Source organism: Gossypium hirsutum, chromosome A01 (assembly GCF_007990345.1).
Source record: "Gossypium hirsutum isolate 1008001.06 chromosome A01, Gossypium_hirsutum_v2.1, whole genome shotgun sequence".
Lineage (NCBI taxonomy): Eukaryota > Viridiplantae > Streptophyta > Magnoliopsida > Malvales > Malvaceae > Gossypium > Gossypium hirsutum.
The window spans coordinates 15,817,324-15,823,936 of NC_053424.1; the positions used below are offsets into that span (position 1 = coordinate 15,817,324).

The window sequence follows — 6,613 nt, forward strand, 5'->3', positions numbered from 1 at the left end:
CACGGGCTAAACTCTTGTCACACGGGTGTGTGACACGGCCGTGTGGCCCAACACAGGCCTTACACAACCGTGTCCCCTTTTAAACCGTCAACCCTAATTTTTTTTATTTTGTCCATTTCCTCCTATCTTCTTCTTCCTCAAACTCTCTGAACTGTCGCCCCAGTCTTCTTCTTCCCCTTACCATCAGCCACCAGCCGCTTCGCTCATCGTCGACTCCCTTTCCCTTATACATCTCCCTTTATTTTCGTCTTTTGTCCCCTTCCTTTCCCTTTTCCCCCTCTCCTTTTCTCCCTCCTTCAAAGACCACCAACCACCTCCCCTCACCTCCCTTCGAACTGACCATCGGCGTCATTCCCTCCGACCGACCATCACCACTTTCAGTTCCCCCTTTCACTCCTAACATTTATTAATAACAGTATTTGATGTTAGTTATTTCTTATGCTTATTCTATTTCTTTATTATTTTATTTTCTTTTAATTAGTATGCTACCCACTATTTGATTTCTATTTAACCTTTGCATTGAATTTCCTCTTTTATCTATATATTTGTGATTCTTACTTTTCTTTGTAATATGATTGTTTTCTACTCATTTTTCTTTTCATTCTTCATTACTATTGTCAGTACTTTTTTAAGTCTAGCCTACTTTGTCTTTTAGTTTTGATTCATGTTTAGTTTGGATTTAGTTATTTATATAATTATTATTGACCTTCTACGTAGAGACACTTTATGAAGTTTGCTTACTTTGCTATCGAATATTCTGTTTTAGGAGTAAAATTTTATTTTAGGATTATTTGCTTTTATTTGGCAATACATTCATTATTGATACGCTCTTTTATTATTACAGATCTATTATGACAAACACTCAAGGAAAATCTAAAGTTGTCGTCCTCGCTTCGAAAAAGTGGAAAGGTCCTGGCGCAACCTCCTCGAGCGCATCGAACGAAGCTCGCCACCCTTTACTTCGATTCTCGTCAAGCCCACAAGACAACTTGTTTCAGCTTTTGCACGTGTGACCCTGGGTGTGGGCAGATGTATTGACTGGGCCGCATTGGAGCAGGTCCATCTTGCTCACCTTGTTCATTTCCATCTCGATACTACCTCATGGGATCGATTATTTTCAATTATCAGCCTACCTATGCAGAGCTGACATTGGAATTCTGCACTACTTTCCACCTACAGCATGTGATGAATACACATAAGGTGGCTGGTACTATCGTTTTTAGACTTGGTGGACTTGTCAGGCATAGGAGTGTACCCGAGTTTGGAGCTACTTTGGGCCTCTACACGGAGGAGTTCATGGCTTCAGAGAATTTTCTACAACTTCACCGCCACATACACTATTCGCCATCTTGCTGTTGGACCGACCTTACGCACGGTTCCTTATGATGCAAGTCACTCGAAGGCGACTTCTCTCCCTCCAGCATTACGCTATATCCATGCCATACTGGCTCATACTTTAACTGGGAGGATAGAGAGCACAGAAGTAGTTAGCACCACCGACGCGTACTTCCTATGGAGTATGGCGACTGACCATGTATTTGACTTACCATATTTTATCGCCCCCGTCTTTTGCCACCAGACAGATCGCCATAGGAGGGGCCCCATCTACCTTGGCCCTTACGTGACTCACCTCGCTCGACACTTCAGCCTCTTTGACACTCTAAAGATGTCATCGACACTCACATTAGTCGGTCAGATGTCTCCGCAGGGAATTTCCGGCATGATCCGCATGTGGATCATAGAGCGATGCCGTGGAGTCGACCCTCCTCAGTACAAACTCGTCCACTCTGCTGATCAGGATGAGCTAGAGGACATTACTGATGATGTCCCTCCCCCTTACGAGGACCCACCCCCACCACCACCACCGAGTCACCGACCTCCTGCTGCCACTTTGACAGATTTATCCGAGCGATTCACTCACTTTGAACAGCAGTGTTTCGAGCGATTCGACAGCATCGATGCCACTCTCCGACAGATTTGCCACCACCTCTAATCTTCTTTCCACCGCCACCAGCTCACGACTCTGATGATGAGTACTTTTGAATCCCTTTTATTTTTATTTTTATTTTTATTTTTATTTTTATTTTCCCTTATTTATTTTTGAATACTTATGTTTTATGTTTTAAAATCTGCTTATCATTATGATTATTATCGAATTATCCCTTAATTCTCTTCCACAGTTGTGTTTATTTTCTTATTAGTACCTCAAAATCACGTCTTTTATTCGACTTTATCTACAATTCTCGCTTTCGCTACTCCAAGGATCTCATCCAAATATTTCAGGGTAGTTTCGCTTCTCTCCCTCTCTTTTGATATTATACTTATATTCTTATTATTTATCTTTGTACATTGAGGACAATGTACATCTTAAGTGTGGGGAGGTTATTTATGTGATTATCAGAAATCCCTGAATTTTTATCTTGTTCTCAAATAATTTTCTCATATTTTTTTTGGAGTAAATTTTGATTGATCTATGATTTTTATTGATATGTTTTGAATTAAATCATAGGTAACTGTGCATTAATTGTTTAAACTTTAAGACATTAGAGAATCAAGTATGATAAGTTGAAACTTTTGAAAAGTAAAATTTCTAGGTTGTTTCCCTGAATTGAGGTATTATCTTGAGGTTTTGAATTTACAGGATTGACATCAAAAACCTATAATTTTAGGAGATTTTGAGCCTTTTAGAGCATATATTTTTCTTGCTCATTGATTTTATTGATTATGAGTGTGTCAACATTGATTTGTCATTCTAGAACTTGCATCGATTATACATGTCAAGACCACACCTTTGATTTGATATACGAAAATGATAAAGGCACTTAGGTTTTTAACCTATTTTCCCATAAAAAGACTACCCACACAATTGACCCTTAGTGAACCCATTTTGAGCTTAACAAACTATTTTTTGTTTCTTATTTACCCTTACACAATTGACACTTTTTGATTCATTGAGAATTTTTCCCATTTTATTGATTCCCTTTTTGTTGAGATTTGATTTGGTTAATTTCCTAACTATATTCTTTCATTCGAATCATATAATTCTCTCTTATACTTCTACTTGTTCTTATTCTAAATATATATATCTACATATATACACACATATTGGTAGTAATTCTTTATTTTTGAGCTTAAGTATTTAACTCCATACTCTGAGAAGAAGCTCATGTTTATTTAATTGATGTTAGTTATTTTTCCAGTTAGGTAATTTATCAATTTAATCTCGATTCTAACTGTCTTTTTTAGCCTGTATCCACATCTTTAACCCAAAGCCCCGTTACAACCCTTCAAAGACCTTTTCATTTGTGTATCAGCTCATTGATAGTGGTGGAGATTTGATTTTTCATGCAAGCCTATGGTAATAAAATTTCATGTTTGACTAATGAGTTCTTAATCATTGAACCTTAAACACATTGAGTGATTTGAGTGAACCTTTAGTGAGGATTTCAACCATTTTCAATTTGGAATTAAAGATAATTACTTAGATAAAGGGGGATGTGATAAACCTCAATTTATACATATTTTTACCCCAAGCTTAACACAATTTATGGATGATTTTTCCTTAGAATTGGTGAATTCGATGCTCCTAATGCCTTAATTTCATGTTTTATACTTAAGAGAGCATAGGAGAGCGAAAGGAACGATAAACAGGCCAAAAATAGAGAAAATGGGCCAAAGTACGAAATCAACATGCTGGACTTCCTCACACGGGCAGACCACACAGCCGTATCAATTTGGCAGAATCGAAGCACGACTCACACAGGTAGAACACATGCCCGTGCCATTCTAATAGGTTCAAGCACAGCCTGAAATAATTGCACACAGGCGTGTCACACGTGTGTGTCCCTGCCGAGCTCAAGTTGAGTCCAATTCGAAAAAGGCCAATTTCGAGGGTTCTTAGGCATTCCAAAGCCTATAAATACACCCTAGAGGAGGAAGAAAAGGGAGACGGAGAAAAAGAGGTAGGGAACTGCTCAAGGGATGCCGATTGATCCATCTCAGAAGCTGAATTCACCATCAAGACTGAAGATCTCCCCTTAATTTCCCTTCAGGAGTTTTGGGTTTTGTTTATGTTTTGTATTCATTATTCTTCTAAGATGTTTTCCCTTTTAGTTATGAACTAAATCCCCTAAATACCTAAGGGTAATGAAACCTAAGATGAATCTTGTTATTATTTTTTGAATTGTATGATAAATATTTAACTTGTTCTTAATTATGTGTTCTTAATTCTTTTGTTGATATCCTAGGATACTGATTCAAGATAAGCTCTTATTCAGAGGAGGAATAGACCCTGTCTAAGAGTACATTTATCATAATTAAGTGGAGTTAATTGCGCACCTAGAGATAGGGTGACAAGATTTTGCCGGATTAGGGTGAAACCTAATAAGGGGATCCATAGATCGAGTTAATGTAACCCTAGGGTGTTAATTAGAGAAAAGACCCAATTATTCAATCTAAGGATTAGACGTTATTAGTCTTGAATAGGGATAATAACATAACTTAAGGATCTCTACGAAACAAGTTAAATAAATAAATAGTTCGATTCGGAGTCAGAATAACAAGTGAAGTCTTGGTGGATTCTTCCTTAGGCATTGTCTTAATTCAATCATTTTTCCAAAAGTAATTCCCCAATTCTATTTTCTGTGAATTCTTAGTTTAGATAATTAGTTAGTTAAAACAAAACTCCCTTATTCTTAGGCTAGATAATAAAAAGACAGTCATTACTAGTACTTTTAGCTCCTTTGTGCTCGACAATACGGTCTTGCTAAAACTATACTACTGTTCGATAGGTACACTTGCCTACATCGTGATAATAGTTAGTTTCAAGAAGGATTAATTATAAATATATAAAACTTACCTGTCACGAAAATCGTGATCAAGTTTTTGGTGCCATTTCTGGGGAACTAAGATATTATGAACACTTAATTTTTATTACTTTAGCCATTTATTTTTCTTGCAAGTTAATTCTATTTTATTTTTATTATTATTTATTAATTTACTTTTTCTTTATCTTGGTAGATTTTTATAGTTTATGACTAAAAGAAACCCATCAGGACTACTACTTTTTGACGAAGAAATCGATCGCACAATTCACAGAAACCAAAGAGAAATAAGGCGAAGCTTAAGATACAAAGAGAACGAGCAAAATGATGATACTTCAACCACAACCGAGGAGATGGCTGAAAACCAAGAAAATCTGCTACCTCCTGCGATTGTTGTTAATCAAAATCCTGCTCCTAGTACTATGTATGATTATGGTAAACCTACTTTAACAGGAACTTAGTCAAGTATAGTTAGGCCTGCTATTGCTGCAAATAATTTTGAACTAAAACCTAACACTATTCAAATGATTTGCATAAACATACATAGTACGAGAATCCAAACACTCACTTGGAAAATTTCCTGGAATTCTGCGATACATTTAAAATTAATAGTGTTTCTGACGATGCCATTCGTCTTCGGTTATTCCCTTTTTCATTGAGGAACAAAGCTAAACAGTGGTTGAACTCGTTACCACGAGGGTCAATTACTACTTGGGAACAAATGGCCGAAAATTTTCTATTAAAATATTTCCCGTAGGCTAAAACAGCCAAATTACATAATGATATCTCTTCGTTTGTGCAGATGGACTTAGAAACTCTTTACGATACATGGGAGAGATACAAGGACCTAGTGCAAAGGTGTCCTCATCATGGATTACCTCTATGGTTGCAAGTTCAAATATTCTGCAATGGTGTGAACCCCTCGACAAGGCAAATGATTGATGCAGCAGCCGGGGGAACCATCAACAACAAAACACCTGAAGAGGCTTACAAATTTATTGAAGAGATGTCACTGAATAACTATCAGTGGCAAGTCATGAGGACTAAGCCAACTAAAACAGCAGGCGTTTATAACGTCGATTCCGTTACTATGCTGTCAAACCAGGTAGAACTTCTAAATAAAAAGATTGACGGTTTACTTGGTTCTACTCAAGTACTTCCAATAATGAGGTGCGAGACGGATAAAGGAGGAGCATGGAGTATCAACCCTTCAACCCTAGCATCGAGGATGGACAAGTCCAATATATGGGTAACAATAACTCTAGATCCTAAAATAACCCATATAGTAACACTTATAATGCTGGTTGGAGGAGCCATCCCAAATTCTCGTGGGGAGGTTAAGGAAATCAAAAGCCACAACATCCTCTGGGTTTTCAACAACCACCCTATCAATAAGAAAAGAAACTAAACCTTGAAGAGATGCTATCTAAATTTATTTTGGTGTCAGAAACCCGTTTCCAGAACACCGAGATAGCACTTAAAAATCAACAAGCGTCGATCCAAGGGCTCGAAACTCAGATAAGCCAGCTATCTAAACTAATCTCTGAATGACCACAAGGCTGCTTGCCAAGTAATACTGAACCCAACCCAAGGGAACAGCTCAACGCAATCAATGCTCAAGATGAAGAAGGATTCATTGAGCCTGAGCAAGAACCGAGGCAAGAAACTGTGGTAAGCAGAGGTCAAGGTGAGGTAGGTCATAATAAAAATAAATCAATGAATGTCGAATATAAACCTCGTGTGCCATACCCCAACACGACAAGGAAAGACCGCTCAGATGAACAATTTGG

At 37.6% G+C, this 6,613-nt stretch overlaps 1 non-coding gene across 1 annotated transcript; it reads right to left on the reverse strand.

Moving 5' to 3' along the window:
* Positions 1-5,593: 5,593 nt before the first annotated feature.
* LOC121208317 (small nucleolar RNA R71) lies at positions 5,594-5,699 on the reverse strand. The gene has a single exon (XR_005903273.1). It is a non-coding gene; the product is annotated as a small nucleolar RNA R71 (small nucleolar RNA).
* Between the last annotated feature and the right edge of the window lie 914 nt (positions 5,700-6,613).